The sequence below is a fragment of the Ceratotherium simum genome, chromosome 18, assembly GCF_057802395.1.
Source record: "Ceratotherium simum simum isolate JZ-2026a chromosome 18, ASM5780239v1, whole genome shotgun sequence".
Classification (NCBI taxonomy): Eukaryota; Metazoa; Chordata; class Mammalia; order Perissodactyla; family Rhinocerotidae; genus Ceratotherium; species Ceratotherium simum.
In genome coordinates, this window is record NC_141917.1 from 50,210,267 (window position 1) to 50,228,817 (window position 18,551).

The window sequence follows — 18,551 nt, forward strand, 5'->3', positions numbered from 1 at the left end:
TCAGCACTGGAACTCTGGAATCTGTACTTTGTTGTTGTTGTTGTTGAGGAAGACTCACCCTGAGCTAACATCTGTGGAAATCTCCCTGTATTTTGTATGTGGGTCACCGCCACAGCATGGCCGCCAATGAGTGGTGTAGGTCCACACTGGGGAACCAAACTCGAGCCGCCAAAGCAGAGCACTGCTGAACTTAACCACTAGGCCACGGGTCTGGCCCCTGGAATCTGTACTTTTAACAAGCTTCCTGCCACCACTCTGACACTGCTCTAGACTTGCATGTTCAAGAACCCACTGAACTAAACTTAACAGTCCTCATAGATTTAGTGATCCAAGTTTTATTATATATAAATATGACATTAATAATTGAAAATATGAATATTAAACGTGTTAAAAGTGTTTATCACTAAATTCAAAGTTTAGCAGTCCATTATGGCATTTTTTTTTTGTAGTTGTTTAGCCACCTCTGGCTATGTTTGCCAATCATTTAGAGAACAGTATTAATAAGCATGAATTTTGAATGTTCTAAATTTTAAAATCTGATACTATCAAAAATATTAACAATGAAATCATATCTGCATACAATAAGACAAAATACATCTAATTCATTAATTATAAAAATACAATGGAAAACATTTATTTAAACCACCAAGGGTCTGAAATCATCAAAAGAAAATTATATGCGTGAGTGTGCGCATGTACGTGAATGTATGTATTAACATAAGACAATGACTTTATTTAAAACATTTTCAAAAGAAATTAGTCTCACATTTGCAATGTACTTCTTAATAGCGAGAAGATAAACGTTATTTCTCCATAAGTATTATTCTTGAATTTTTACAGTATCTCTTATGATTCAGCATCCTGGTTCTGTATCTGGATCAAATCCAAATTCTATTCCAGCAACTTGAGGAAATCTGGAATTTAAAAATATATTCTTGGATAATTCTATAAAATATATATTAATAATAAGATAAAGCATTAAAATTTAAATGTATGTATTTCATTATGCGAAACTGAAAAAGTAGAAATGCTTTTCCTTTCATTGAATCACCAGGCAAACTCTATGTGGGGGGAAAAAGCACAACAAAAAATATTTTAAAATCTCCTATTTAGGGCCTAAGACTTGCCCACCACATGTGGCTTTGGAAAGGCACAAAGCACCAGGGCCAGGAAAGCAGGGTCTGAGGGTAGGGCCTGTGGACACTGGAAGCCAAGAGTGTGCCTTGCCTCCCCCGCCCTCCCCTCGCCCCATTCAGTGTTCTTGCTGCACATGTGAGGCTCACAGATTTCTTTAAAAGGCTCATAAGCAATTATCACTACTAACCATAAACCATATGTGAGAATAAAGTCTATGCTATGCAAATAAACATATACATACTTTATTTGGGAATTTATCATTTGGCTTAACTTCCTGAAGGATACATTTAGTCTAAAATATTAAGTATATTATCTAGCTCTTTATGATTAACATCACTAAGATCCTTAAAAATATTTAGCAAGTATACATTTACAAATGATATTTTAAAAAGCAATGTGAATATTGTAAGAACCCTGAAATTCTGCTATTTCTTTCCTTTACAGATGAGGAAACTGAGGCTAACAGATATTCATAACTGCCTAAATCATTTGTTGTTTGATCACTATTACAAGATTAAAAATTATTTTATATTGTAAAAAAGTTAATGTACAAAGTCTAAGTAGATATCCAAAACAAGATATAGACAAAAATGACATAAAAAGATGGAAAAAGAGTACAAACTTTGAAAAAAAGCAAATATTAAAACATTTGCATTTTCATGAAAATGTTAATAAAAAATCATTACACTGCAATGAACACAGGGGTGCATGTGTCTTTACGCAGTGGTGTTTTCACGTTCTTTGGATAAATGCCCAGCAGTGGAATAGCTGGATCATATGGTAGTTCTATCCTTGATTTTTTTGAGGCATCTCCATACTGTTTTCCATAGTGGCTGCACCAGTTTGCACTCCCACCAGCAGTGTATGAGAGTTCCCTTCTCTCCACATCCTCTCCAACACATGTTGTTTCCTGTCTTGTTAATTATAGCCATTCTGACGGGCGTGAGGTGATATCTCATTGTACTTTTGATTTGCATTTCCCTGATAGTTAATGATGTTGAACATCTTTTCATGTGCCTGTTGGCCATCTGTATATCTTCTCTGGAGAAATGTCTGTTCAGGTCTTTTGCCCATTTTTTAATTGTTTTTTTGTTGTTGAGATGCACATCAGTTCTTTATATTTTGGAGATTAACCCCTTATCAGATTTATGGTTAGCAAATATCTTCTCCCAATTGTTAGGTTGTCTTTTTGTTTTGCTGATGGTTTCCTTTGCTGTGCAGAAGCTTTTTAGTTTGATGTAGTCCCATTTGTTTATTTTTTCTATTGTTTGTCTTGCCCGGTCAGACATGGTGTTTGAAAATATGTTGCTAAGACCGATATCATTATTCACAATAGCCAAGACTTGGAAGCAACCTAAGTGCCCATCAAGGGACGAATGGATAAAGAAGATGTGGTATATATACACAAGGGAATACTACTCAGCCATAAGAAACAATGAAATCCAGACATTTGTGACAACATGGATGGACATTGAGGGTATTATGCAAAGTGAAATAAGTCAGAGGGAGAAGGTCAAATACCATATGATCTCCCTCATTAAGTAGTAGATAATAACAACAACAAACAAACACATAGGGACAGAGATTGGCTTGGTGGTTACCAGAGGGGAAGGGAGGAGGGAGGAGGGTGAAAGGGATAATTCGGCACATGTGTGTGGTGATGGGTTGTAATTAGTATTTTGGTGGTGAACATGATGTAATCTATGCAGAAATAGAAGTATAATGATGTACACCTGAAATTTACACAATGTTATAAACCACTGTTACTGCAATAAACAAAAAATTTAAAAAAATCATTACAGAAACAGGTGCAAAATTAAATTCTATTTTTAGAATATTTTGAGACAGGAGAAATCCCCCTTTATTTTTTTCAGAAAATATTTCTTGAAGGAAGTAAGAAATTGGATTTCAGAAACTCTTTAAGAAAGGAAAAAACCTCACCATGAAAGGATCCTAGGCATAGAATGTATCATAAGAAAGGAAGGAATACCAAGAGCATCTGAAAAAAGACATGGAAGGTGAGAGTTGGATATACATCATAATGTTTAAGGAAAAGGATTTGGGGTTGGAAATAATTCAAGGATAAAGCAAACAATTCTTATTGCAACAAAACTTTAACATTCAAAAGACAGATCCCGTATCCTCATGAATCCCCAAATTAATAAATAAGAAAATGTTTGCGGAGGCTCCTCTCTTTTCCCTTGGGCAGTACAGTGCAGTGCTTAGGTACACTGGCTTTGGAGACAGGCTTGAGTAGAAATCCCCACTGCCACTTACTAACAGTGTGGTCTTAGACAAGTTACACAAGTTCCCCAACTTTCAGTTTTCCAAAGATAACATCATCTACCTTATAATAATTATTATAGGACCAACTGAAATAATGTATGCAAAAGCACTTGGCACAGTCTTGACATAAAAACTCAATAAATTATAGCTATTATTATTAGTTACCAGTATTTTTAAGAAGCAGATTAGTACAATGAGGGGCCAGCCCACTGGCATAGTGGTTAAGTTCATGTGCTCCGCTTTGGCTGGCCCAGGGTTCGCGGATTCAGATTCCAGATGTGGACCTATTCATTGCTTGTCAAGCCATGCTGTGGCAGGCGTCCCACACGAAAGTAGAGGAAGATGGGCACAGATGTTAGCGCAGGGCCAATCTTCCTCAGCAAAAAGAGAAGGATTGGCAATAGATGTTAGCTCAGGGCTAATCTTCCTCACCAAAAAAAAAAAAAAAAAAAAAGCAGATTAGTACAATGTGTGACCGAGCTGCTTGGTCAATGTCCATAAAATCCAAAACTGTGGAGAGTAAAAGCTTCCCCTCTCACTTGAGGGCCATAAAGTAGTTTTTTGGTTGCCCCACTATTAGCAAAGACAAAGAAAGTCCTGGTTAGGCCACCTGGACAACTCAGAGCTTCTAGTTCCACATTTCCAATGGGAGGGAGGAAGAACAAGAAGGACAGGCGATGGACAGAAAAGAATGAAATGAGTACTTTCGATTTTTCTTCAACAACTCTGGCAATGCCCCCCACTAAAGACTGCTTCAGAAAGGGCTGTATGTACGCACACTCACAGGTCAAATTCTCAATCTTCCCTTCCCATCTCCAGCGCTGCCATAGAGCCAAAGTGCTGTAAGGACACCTCTTTACGTGAGCAAGACTGCTGTCCTGGTTCTCTTGTGCTTTCAACTAGAGCCCAAAATGAAAGACTCTGCTCGTATCTACCCTTGTTCAAAGAACCTTTCTGGTTTTAGCTCTGCCCAACTCCCAAGACATGAGTTTTAAATAGGTGACTTACACTGGTGTTTCATTATATTTAATAATGTAAAATGGATAAATGTGCCCCAGCACTCAGCTGTCACCAGGATGCAATATCTCCAGGACCAGTACATCTCATACCTGCATGTGAGAGAGGAACAGAAAGGAAAATAAATCCCCCCCTTCACTTCCTGACCTCTTTGTTTTTATCTATATTTCATTATATCTACTTCCAAAAATCAAAATTCTTCTTGGTTCTTATCTTAAGTAATGTCCCTGGTGTTCAACTTACCGTTAAACATTCCACATAGTTTTACATATCTACTCAGAGAGTTCATTCCTTATCTTTCGTTTCCTTTCCTAGATCCTGCCTTGGTAGACAGATAGATAGATAGATAGATAGACAGACAGACAGACAGACAGAGAGAAAGACAGAGACAGACAATTAAATAGAGTATGGTGACTTTCTTTTTTCGGGAGACAAGGATTTTTGAGAGGTGAGGATAATGTAAAAATTAAATAAATCACTCTTTACTTTCTTAATGTGCTATTTGTTTCTATCTGCCCACTTCACATTAAAATATAATAATGGTAGCATCTTTTAAAAAATGAGCCACTCCATCAAAAGACTTTTCACTATCTCTTAGTCAACTGCTGACTGTCTTAGCTACCATTCATTCCCCATTAATTAGAAGATGATCACCCGGTTTTTTAGTTCACTTGAAATCTGTAACCATGCATGCTTGATCCTTAAGAGAACGGAAAATACAGGAAAACTTAGTCGTGACTTTTTCCAAGCCAGCTTCGTACACAGTTGAAAGTTTTACACAGCTGGGAAGAACTTGCCAAATGACCTATGTTTTCAGGAAATAAAGGGATGAAAGCAAATTTTGTCCTTATTTTCCTCCACCCAAAGACAATTTCAAGAATTTCTATTCTCCTACAACTTCAAATACTATGAGACTTCTGTTATCTCAGTTTCCATCCTCAGTTCCTAAAAGAGTACAGTGGTAGAGCAGACTATTTGTATATGTGTGTGTGTATAAATTTTGTTAAAAATTTTCTGTGAAAAAGTTTGGTTTTCCATCAATCCCTACTCAATGGAAATTAATACCTAGCTTCTGGTCAGCTATCAGCTTATATATATATATATATCAGCTTATATATAAGGAGATGATCTGGCTTAAAATACATGCTATGTACTTACTTATACATGCTATGTATTTGGTTAAAATGCATGCTATATGAGCTATCAGGTTATAAATAAGAGGATGATCTGGCTTAAAATACATGCTATTTGTGAATTTCACTTTGGAGGTTTCCAGGGGAGCACCTTAAAAGAGGCAGGCATAAATCCTCCAAAGTAACTGAAACCAAGGTGTAAGAAGCTGAAATTGTAAGATATATCATATATATTAAGACACCTTGGACAGAGAAAAAAACTGGTTGCAAAGAAGACCACTAAAGTGAATGTCAAACTAAAAACTAAATTACAATCAAACTGCTTCTCATATGGGCAACTCTATATAATGTGCTCGAAGTAAACAGCAGCAGGAATTTTTAAAATTATTATCATTATGGTTAATTATTCTCTTGAATAACACCTAGTATTGGTAAAATACAGCTTTTCAGCTTTCTTCTTAACAAGCATTTTCTATCTTATTCAATCTCTCATAATTAGAATACATTAAATTTTTTTCATGAGTTTTCTTTTGCTTACAATGAATTTATTGTATTCTATTGGTTATTATTTTTTCAATATCCATATAACATATTATTAAGAAAGTAATAACTGAGCACCTTCTATATGTCAGAAAGTGTTTGTACTAGAAATATCTAGTGGAAAAAATAAAAATCCTGCTATCAAGAATACTGTCATCAGGGTCGGCCCGTGGCTTGGCGGTTGAGTGCGCGCGCTCCGCTGCTGGCGGCCGGGGTTTGGATCCCGGGCGCCACCGAGGCACCGCTTCTCCGGCCATGCTGAGGCTGCGTCCCACATACAGCAACTAGAAGGATGTACAACTATGACATACAACTGTCTACTGGAGCTTTGGGGGAAAAAAATAAATAAATAAATAAAAAAAAGAATACTGTCATCTAGGTTGGTAAACAGTTAAGTAAGTAGGAAATGATCACACAGAGTGATGAGAATTAAGACAAAAGTGAGCTCATGGTGCTAAGGGAGCACAAAAGAATGCTACCAAATCCAGGCCTGGAGGAAGCAAAGTCCCTTTCTCATCTCTAAAGTTAAACCCTACACAATCTTTCATTTTCCCCCAGAAATCATTTCTGATTATAGATATTTCGTGTATTCCCCTTGGCCTTCTGGCAATTTTGAGGTAAAACTGAAAAGATGGGGAAAGGAAAAACAGAATGAGTTTTATTCCCTCGCAAAGTCTGCCCTCTAAATTCATAAACTCAGCTTTGCACGACCTTCTTGGAGACTATTTTGGTTCCACTGCTTGCTCTGTTTTCCGCTCCTACTGCACCTGCCCATTCCTCTTGAGGTTCAGAGTAAAAGGAATTGGCCTGTTTAGTACCCAGATTTGCAGTTGGTATTAGTCAATTATTATTACTTTGTTCATAAATAAAATATAACAAATAACTAGTAAAATTAATATTCACTATTATCTAACAAGAACTAGAACTAGAACCATGATTAGATACAGTCTCCTAACTAATGAAGTATTCTCCTTCTAAGCTTTCATGCAATGGAAAAGCGCTAAATCTGGCATCAAGATTAAGATAAAGTTATTCATATCTAGCTAACATAAAGAAAGAGAAAATAGCACTGCTTGTTTTAAACTTAAAAAACAAGAAAAATCAAATTATACAAAGCTTCAAGCTTCCAATATGTCTCCAGATCACTAACATAGTGATTCCCCCAACCACCACGACACACACACACACACACACACACACACACACACCACAATACGTCCTAATCAAAGAGAAACAAATCATCACAGACAATGAGAAAAAAAAAATTACACTTGATTTTCACTATAATTGGTATGTTATAGAAAAGAAAAACTGGTCTAGCATGTAGCTTTTTGCATAAAAGCAGAGAAGTTTTAGAAAAGGAGTATTAGTCAGAAGATACAAAAAAAAAAAAAGGAAAAATGGAATGAGAAGCACATAGGACTGACCATGAGCAAATCTGCTGGCAGTGATGACATGGCAATCAGTAATGGCGACAGAGATGGCAAGGAGCAGTCTCAGCCAATGGAAAGATGCCAGCAATAAAAAGAAAACAGGGGTTCTGAAATAGGGTAGAGGCAAGAAACAAAGCCACACATACCTTTCTATTTTCCCTCTTCCAGTTTATGTAGGACAAGAGACCAAAAGCAACCAGAGCCTCAAGAAAGGCAGGAAGGTAATGAAGGAGGAAGAGAGGGGAAAAAAGAGAAGGAAAAAAGGAAGAAAAGGAAAGAAAAAGAAAAAAAAGACCTTGATATCATAAAATAACTTAAGTTGACCAAAGATGATCACACAATCATAATCTTCAACATACTAACGGCACACCAGCTAGCACATTTCTGCAATCTAAGGGAGGAGGTTCCAGTTCTGGGTTCAATACAAGCACTCTCCACTCTGTCTATCCCACTGAATAAAGCAATAAAACGTAGACAGATTGGATGGAACAGATATTTGAAGACTCTGAAAAGTAAACTGTAGCAGGTAGATTCTGGGAAAAGAACAAAATCTGAAATAATGCCACACTGGCAGTGAGCTTACTATTTTATTCCTCAAGTAACTCCCAGCCTAAAGTCAATATGCTGGAAGTAGACACCAGGGTGCAGGCACAGAGAGCCCCAGGAGAAGCCCTCTAGTCCTTGCTTGAGGAGTGGAAAAGGAACTACTAATGCTCAGAAAGAATGCTCTGTTCCCCCATCCCCAGCCCCCAAGTAAATCCAGTGGTGGTGGCAACAGGCAGAGGCCTGCAAAAACCAAAACTCAGAGGGAGAAGACTTCTCCTCTGTTTAGAGGAGCTGTGGTTCAAAGACTGTGGGGCAAATGCCATTGCTTTTTTTGGTCCCTCAGTCCCCCTTCCCACTGCCTCTTGGCCTCAGATGCAGAGATGCTTGCAGAAGTGCACAGCAACGTATGTTAACTAAAGTCCTAGTTTTCTGGGTGGACAACTGAAAAAAAGAGGAGCTCCAAGAAACTGGAAAGTTTGAGGGAGACTGTGAAGAGGTGAAAGCTCAGGAAAGCAAACCCCTCAAGTCATTTCTGAACTCCTAAGCTCACCCCTGACCTGCACACGTGTGGAACTGATCCTATTCAGCATAACAATTACTTTGGATACTGAACCTCTACACCACGGCTCAGGTCCAAGACAGACCACTGGATGGTTCACACGCAGGAAAGCTACACAGTGCTACAAAGACTGTGAAAATGGAACTAGCATTGAAACTACAGCCTACAGAGGTGAACTGGAACCAACGACCTGAACCTAACCAGGCTTACTGCCTGCTAAAACAAAACAATTAACATTCTCAATAGAATTGAAATGATATCATAGTCTTATAAGATAATACTCAAAATGTCCAGAATACAACCCAAAATTACCCAGCATACAAATAACCAGCAAAATCTCAGAGTGCATGGGAAAAGACAATCAGAAGATGCCAATGCTGAGAAGACAAAGATGTTGGAATTATCAAAGTTTTTAAGTAGCAATTACAAAAATACTCTGGGAAACAATAAAAAACACTCTTTTTTTTTTTTTTAAAGATTTTATTTATTTTATTTTTCCCCCCAAAGCCCCAGTGGATAGTTGTATGTCATAGCTGCACATCCTTCTAGTTGCTGTATGTGGGACTCGGCCTCAGGATGAACGGAGAAGCGGTGCCTCGATGCGCACCTGGGATCCGAACCCGGGCCACCAGCATCGCAGCGCACGCACTTAACTACCAAGCCACAGGGCCGGCCCAAAAAACACTCTTAAAACCAATGGAAAAATAGAAAATCTCAACACTTAAATAGATAATCTAAAAAACAACCAAATGAAAATTTTTGAACTGGAAACAAAATAATCAAAATTTAAAACACACTGGATAGCCTCAACAGCAGAATGTAGATGACAGAAAAAAAGAGTCATTGAACTAGAAAATATATCAACAAAAATTATTCAATCTGAACAACAAAGAAAACAAAGACAGTTAAAAAAATGAACAAAGCCCTCAGGGTCCTATGAGACTGTAACAAAAGATCTAACATTTGTGTCATATGAGTCCTAGAAAGATAGGAGAAAGAGTATGGTGCTAAAAAGGTATTTAAAAAAATAATAACAGAAAACTTCCCATATTTCATGAAAGACATAAACATACAGATTCAAAAAGCTCAGCAAAGCCCAAACAGGAGAAATGCAAAGAAACTATGCCCTGGCACATCATAAATCAAATGGCTAAAAATGAAATACAAAGAAAAACAACCACAGAAAAATACTGATTTACATATAAAAGAAAAATAATTCGAAAGACAAATTTCTCATCAGAAACCTTGGAGTCCAAAAGAGAGTGGAACAACATATTTAAAGAGCTGAAAGCAAAGAACTGTCAACTAAGAATTCCATATCCAACAAAACCATCCTTCAGGTTTTATAAAAAGGATTTATGAAAAGAAAGGCATTTTCAGATAAAGGAAAACTAAGAGAATTCATTGCCAGCAGATATGCTTTCAAAGAAATGCTGAAGTGATTTCTTTAGGAAAAAGGGAAATGATACCAGAAAATAAATTTGGAATATGAGAAATGAAGGAAAAGTAAGAGAAATGGAAAATATCTGGGTAAACAGGGAGACGATTCTTCTCCTCTTGAGTTTTTAAAAATATGTTCAAGAGTTGAAAGCAAAAATTATAACAATGTGTGATGAGATTTACAATGTAATTAAATGTAATGTATAAGTCAACTATAACATAAAGAGGAGAGAATACATAGTAATACACAGAGGTAAGGTTTCTACATTCCACTTTAAGTGGCAAAATAGTGATTCTAAGTGGGCTGTGAAAAGTTAAATATGCATACAGTAAGCCCTAGTGCAACCACTAAAAAAATAAAAAGAGATACAATAAAAACACTAAACATTTATTAAAATGGAACACTAAAAAATATTCAACTAACCGAAAATAAGGCAGGAAAAGAAAAGCAAAGGAGCAAAAACAAATTGAACAAACATAAAATAAATACTAATATACTAAATTTTTAGACATACTCCAAACATAAATAACTACATTAGATACAAATACTCTCAACATACAAATGAAGCAAGATTGTGAAAACGGATTTCTTTTTTAAAAAAATTCTTGTCCTTCAAGAGTAAGGGAGATATTAAGACATTCTCAGATGAACAAAGGCTGAGGGACCCTAGACCTGCTCTGCAAGACATGCTTGAGGTAGTCCTGCAGAGTGAAATGAAAGGCCACTAAACAGTAACTCAAAGGCATAAAAAGAAATAAAGATCTCAGTAAAGAAAGGTAAATATATGGGCAATTATAAAAGCTAGTATTATTGTAACAGTGGTTTATAACTCCGCTTCTTGTTTTATATATGCTTTAAAAGAATAATATATATTTTTAAAATTGTTAGTCTAAAAGGTAGTAACATTGTAACTTTGGCTCGTAACTCCACATGTTGCTGTCTATATAATTTAAGAGACTAATGCATTTAAAATAATTATTAATTTATGTTTGGAGGCACACAACATGTAAGTTGTAATTTTGTGTCATCAAAAACCAAAAGGGGTGGTAATGGAGCTGTAAAGGAGCAGAGTCTTTGTATGTTATTGAAGTTCAGCTGGTGAAAATTCAAATTAGAATGTTATAAATTTAGGATGTTAGATGTAATCCCCATGGTAACCACACAAAAAAATAGTGATAGAATGTACACAAAAGAAAGTGAGAGAGGAATTTAAATGTTTCCCTACAAAAAATCAACTAAACACTAAAGAAAACAGTAATGCAGGAAATGAGGGAGAAAGGAGTTATTAGGCACATAGAAAACAAATACCAAAATAATGACAGAAATCAGTCCCTCCTAATCAGTAATTCTTTAAATATGATGGATTAAACTTTCCAATCAAAAGACAGATTGGCAGATGGATAAAAACACATGACCCAACTATATTATGTCTACAAGAGACTCACTTTGGATCCCAAGATGCAAACAGATTGAAAGTGAAAGGATGGAAAAAGATATTCCATGCAAATAGTAACCAAAAGTGAGCAGGGGTGGCTATACTAATATCACACAAAATAGACTTTAAATCAAGAAAGGTTACAAAAGACAAATAAAAACATTATATATTAAAAGATTCAATACACCAAGAAGATATAATAATTATAAACATTTATGCACCTAATAATAGAGCAGTAAAATATATGAAGCAAAAGTTGCCAGAATTGAAGGGAGAAATAGTTCTACAATAGTAGTTGAAGACTTCAATACTCCATTCTCAATAATGGATAGAACAGTCAGTTAGAAGTTAAGTAAGGAAATAGAGGACTTAGAGAACACAATGAAACAACTAGATCTAAAAGACATAAACAGAACACTATTCCCAACAACAGCAGCATACATATTCTTCTCAAATGCACATGTGATGTCTTCTAGGATAGACTGTAATTTAGGCAACAAATAAAGTCTCAAGAGATTTTAAAAGACAGATATCATACAAAGTATTTTCACTGACCACAGTGGGATGAGGTTATAAATCAATAACAGAAAGAAAACTGGAAAATCCAAGAATTTATGGAAATTAAATAACACTTTTAAATGACCAATGGATAAAAGAAGAAATCACAAGGAAATTATAAAATTCTTAGAGATGCATAAAAATGAAAACACAACATACCAAAACTTATGGGACATAGTGAAAGCAGTATTAAGGGGGAAATTTATAGCTATACATGCTTACATTAAAAAACAAGAAAGAGGGGGCCAGCCCTGTGGTGTAGTGGTTAAGTTCAGCACACTCCATTTCGGGTTTGCGGATCCCAGGTGCAGACCTACACCACTCATCAGCTATGCTGTGGCAGTGACCCACATATAAAGTAGAGGAAGACTGGCGCAGATGTTAGCTCAGAGCTAATCTTCCTCAAGGAAAAAAAGAGGAAGACTGGCAACGGATGTTAGCTCAGGGAAAATCTTCCTCAGCAAAAAAAAAAAAAAAAAACAAGAAAGATCTCAAAACATCAACCTAACTTTACAACTTAAGAAACTAGAAAAAAAAGAACTAAAAGTAAAGTTAGCAGAGGAAAGAAGTAATAAAAATTAATGCGGAGATAAACAAACTAGAGAATAGAAAAACAATAGAGAAAACCAATGAAACCAAAAATTGGTTCTTTGAAAAGAATGACAAACTTTTAGCTCAATGAACTAAGAAAAAGGAGAGAAGACTCGAATTACTAAAACCAGAAATGAAAGTGGGAACGTTACTAAATATTCTAAAAAAATAAAAAGGATTATAAGAGAGTACTATGATCAACTGTACACCAACAAATTGGATAACCTAGATGAAATGGACAAATTCCTAGAAACAGAAAACCTACCAAAACTAAATCATGAAGAAATAAAAAATCTGAATAGACCTATAACTATAAGGAGATTGAATCAGTAATAAAAAACCTCCTGAGAAATAAAAGCTGTGGACATAATAGCTTCACTGGTGAATTCTACCAAACATTTAAAGAAGAACTAATACCAATCCTTCTCAAACTTGACCAAAAAATTGCAGAGGAGAGAACACTTCTTATGAGGCCAGCATCACCCTGATACCAAAGCCAGATGAAAACTCTAAAAGAAAACTACAGACCAATATCCCTTATAAATACTGATGCAAAAATCCTCAACAAAAAAGTAGCAACCAAATTCAGCAGCATATTAAAAAGATTATATACCATGACCAAGTGGCATTTATTCCTGGAATGCAAGGATGGTTCATCATAAAAAAAATAGGTCGATGTAATACATAACATTAACAAAATGAAGGAAAAAACCATATGATCACCTCAATAGACGCAGAAAAAGCATTTGACAAAATTCAATACCCTTTCATGATAAAGACACTCAACAGACTAGGAATAGAAGGAAACCACCTCAACGTAATAAAAGCCACATATGAAAAACCCACAGTGAACATCTTACTTAATGGTGAAAGACTGAAAGCTTTTCCTCTAAAATCAGGAATGAGGCAAGGATGTCCATTTTCATCACTTCTACTCAACACAGTACTGAAAGTTCTAGCCAGAGCTATTAGGCGAAACAGAGGAACAAAATGCATCTAAGTTAGAAAGGAAAAAGTAAAATTATCTCTGTTTGCAGACAATATGATCTTATACACAGGAAAAAAACTGTTACAATTAATAAATGAATTCAGCAAAGTAGGAGGATAAAAGTCAGTACATAAAAATCCATGGCATTTCTATACACTAACAATGAACAATCTGAAAAGGAAATTACAAAAACAATTCCATTTACAATAGCATCAAAAAGAATAAAGTACTTAGGAATGAACTTAGTCAAGGAGGTGAAAGACTTGTATAATAAAAACTATAAAACATTGCTGAAAGAAATTAAAGAAGACATAAATAAATAGATACACATCCTATGTTATGGATTGGAAGACTTAATATCATTAAGATGTCAGTACTACCCAAAGCTATATATAGATTCAATGCAATCCCTATCAAAATGACATCTTTTTCAGAAATAGAGAAATCCATCCTAAAATTCATATGGAATCTCAAGTGATCCCAAATAACCAAAACAACCTTGAAAAAGAAGAATAAAGCTGGAAGACTCATATTTCTACCGTCAATACTTACTACAAAATTACATTCATCAAAACAGAGTAGTACTGACATATAGACAGACATACAGACAAATGGAATAGAGTATAGATTCCAGAAATAAACCCTCACATATATGGCCAAATGATTTTTGACAAGGGTGCCAAGACCATTCAATGAGGAAAGGACAGTTTTCTCAACAAATAGTTCTGGGAAAACTGGATATACACATGCAATAGAATGAAACTGCACCCTTATCTAACACAACATACAAAAACTAACTCAACATAGATGAAAGACTTAAATGTAAGACCTAAAGCTCTTAGGAAAAGACATAGGGACAAAGTTTCATGACGTTGGATTTGGCAATAATTTCTTAGGTATGTCACCAAAGGTACAGGCAACAAAAGAAAAAATAGACAAATTGGACTTCATGAAAATTAAAAAATTTTGTGCATCAAAGAATACCACCAACAGAGTATAAAGGCAACCCAAAGAACAGGAGGAAATATTTACAAATCATATATCCGATAAGAGATTAATATCCAGAATATATAGAGAAAACCTAAAATTCAGCAACACAACAAAAAAAAAACAATTAATAAATGAACAAAGGACACGAACAGACATTTCTCAAAAGAAGATATATAAATGGCCAGTAAGAACATGAAAAGATGCTCAACATTACTAATCATCAGGGAAACGCAAATCAAAATGAGATACCACCTCACATCCAATAGTATGGGTACTATCCAGAAAACAAAAACCAAATATTGGTGAGGAGGAGAAATTGGAACCCTTGTGCATTGTTGGTGGGAATGTAAAATAGTACAGCTACTATGGAAAACAGTATGGCAGTTCCTCAAAATATTAAAAATAAAATTTCCGTATAATCCAGAAATACCACTTCTGAGAATATACCAAAAAAAAAAATTGAAAGCAGGGTCTCAAAGAGATATTTGTACCTCCATTTCATAGCAGCATTATACACAATAGCTAAAACATGGAAGCAACCCAAGTGTCCATCGATGGATGAATGGATAAGCAAAATGTGGTATAAATATACAATGAAATATTATTCAGCTTTAAAAAGGAAGGAAATTCTGACATATATTAAAACCTGAGTGAACCTTGAGGACAGTATGCTAAGTAACATAACCCAATCACAAAAAGACAAACTGTATGATTCCACTTATATGAGGTACTTACAATAGTCAAACTCATAGAGACAGAAAGTAGAACTGTGGTTTCCAGGAGCTGGATGGAATGGGGAGTTATTGTTCAAAGGGTATAAAGTTTCAGTTTTATAAGATGAAAAGAGTTATAGACATGGATGGCAGTGACGGTTGCAAAACATTATGAATGTATTTAATATCACTGAATGGTACCCTTAAAATTGGTTAGTATGGTATGTTATGTGTATTTTGCCACAATAAAAAATAAATTTTAAGTGTGGAGGTTAGGCTGAAACACAAGAAAAATATAAAACCATGTTTCCCTATTTCTACTGACAATAAAAATATTCTTCAAATATACTACAAAGCTATAGTAATCAAAACAGCATGATACTGGCACAAAAACAGACACACAGATCAATGGAATAGAATTGAGAGCCCAGAAATAAACCCACACATCTACGGACAGCTAGTTTTTGACAAGGGAGCCAAGAACATACAACAGAGAAAGGAAAGTCTGTTCAATAAATAGTGTTGGGAAAGCTGGATAGCCACATGCAAAAAAATGAAAGTAGACCATTATCTTACACCATACACAAAAATTAACTCAAAATGGATTAAACACTTGAAGGTAAGACCTGAAACATGAAACTTCTAGAAGAAAACATAGGCAGTACACTCTTTGACATCGGTCTTACCAGCATATTTTCAAACACCATGTCTGACTTGGCAAGAGAAACAATAGAAAAAATAAATAAATGGGACTACATCAAACTAAAAAGCTTCTGCACCACAAAGGAAACCATCAACAAAATGAAAAGACAACCTAACAATTGGGAGAAGATATTTGCAAATCGAATATCTGATAAGGGGTTAATATTCAAAATATTAAGAACTCATACATCTCAACAACAAAAAAACTAACAACCCCATTAAAAAATGGGCAAAAGATCTCAACAGACATTTCTCCAAAGAAGATATACAGATGGCCAACAGGCACATGAAAAGATGTTCAACATCATTAACTATCAGGGAAATGCAAATCAAAACTACAATGAGATATCACCTTACTCCTGCCGGAACAGCTATAATTAACAAGACAGGAAACAACAAGTGTTGGTGAGGATGTGGAGAGAAGGGAACTCTCATACACTGTTGGTGGGAGTGCAAACTGGTGCAGCCACTATGGAAAACAGTATGGAGATTCCTCAAAAAATTAAGGATAGAACTACCATATGATCCAGCTATTCCACTGCTGGGTATTTATCCAAAGAACATGAAAACACCAATGTATAAAGATACATGCACCCCTATTTTCATTACAGCATTATTCACAATAGCCAAGACTTGGAAGCAACCTAGGTGCCCATCAAGGGACAATGGATAAAGAAGCTGTGGTATATATACACACTGGAATACTACTCAGCCATAAGAAACAACGAAATCCAGCCATTTATGACAACGAGGATGGACCTTAAGGGTATTATGCTAAGCAAAGTAAGTCAGAGAGAGAAAGTCAAATACCATATGATCTCACTCATAAGTTGAAGATAAAAACAACAACAAACAATCAAATAAAGACAGAGATTGGATTGGTGGTTACCAGAGGGGAAGGTGGGAGGAAGGAAGGTGAAAGGGATAATCAGGCACATGTGTGTGATGATGGATTGTAACTAGTCCTTGGTGGTGAATAGGATGTAATCTATACAGAAATCAAAATATAATTATGTACACCTGAAATTTATATAATGTTATAAACCACAATAAAAAAAGAAAAAAGAAAATAAATACTAAAATATTAGACATATACCAAGTATACAAATAATTCTACTAGGTGCATATGCTTTCAACATACAAATAAAAAGACAGAGATTGTGAAAATGGATTTTTTTCAAAAAAAACCATGAAGCAAATATATGCTGTCTATACTTCAAATATAATGACACAGGTAGATTAAAAGTATAGGATGACAAAGATACATGCAAACACTAATCAAAGTACCTCAACATAATAAAGTCCATATATGACAAACCCACAGCCAACATCATACTTAATGGTGAAAAATTGAAAGCCATCCCTCCGAGAACAGGAACAAGACAAGGATGCCCATTCTTATCACTCCTATTCAACATAATACTGGAAGTTTTGCCAGAGCAATTAGGCAAGAAAAAAAAATAAAAGGAATCCAAATTGGAAAAGAAGAAGTGAAACTCTCACTGTTTGCAGATGACATGATCCTATATATAGAAAACCCTAAAGAATCCATCAGAAAACTATCAGAAATAATCAACAACTACAGCAAAGTTGCAGGGTACAAAATCAACTTACAAAAATCAGTTGCATTTCTATACACTGACAATGAACTAGCAGAAAGACAAATCAAGAGTACAATCCCATTTATAATCACAACAAAAAGAATAAAGTATCTAGTAATAAACTTTACCAAAGAGGTGAAAGACCTATACACGGAAAACTATAAGACATTATTGAAAGAAATTGAAGAAGACATAAAGAAATGGAAAGATATTCCATGCTCATGGGTCAGAAGAATCAACATGGTTAAAATTTCTATACTACCTAAAGCAATCTACAGATTCACGCAATCTCAATTAGAATTCCAATTACATACTTCATGGAAATTGAACAAAGAATCCTAAAATTTATATGGAACAATAACAGACCCAGAATAGCCAAAGAAATCCTGAGAAAAAAGAACAAAGTTTGAGGCATCACAATCCCTGACTTCAAAATATACTACAAAGCTATAGTAATCAAAACAGCATGGTACTGGCACAAAAACAGACACAGAGATCAATGGAAGAGAAGTGAAAGCCCAGATATAAAACCATACATCTATGGACAGTTAATCTTTGACAAAGGAGCCAAGAATGGAGAAAGGAAAGTCTCTTCAATAAATGGTGTTGGGAAAACTGGAAAGCCACATGCAAAAGAATGAAAGTAGACCATTATCTTGCACCATACACAAAAATTAACTTGAAATAGATTAAACACTTGAATGTAAGACCTGAAACCATAAAAATCCTAGAAGAAAATATAGACAGTACCCTATTTGACATTGATCTTAGCAGCATCTTTTCAAATACCATGTCTGACCAGGCAAGGGAAACAAAAGAAAAAGTTAACAAATGGGAATACATCAGACTAAAAAAGCTTCTTCAAAGCAAAGGAAACTATG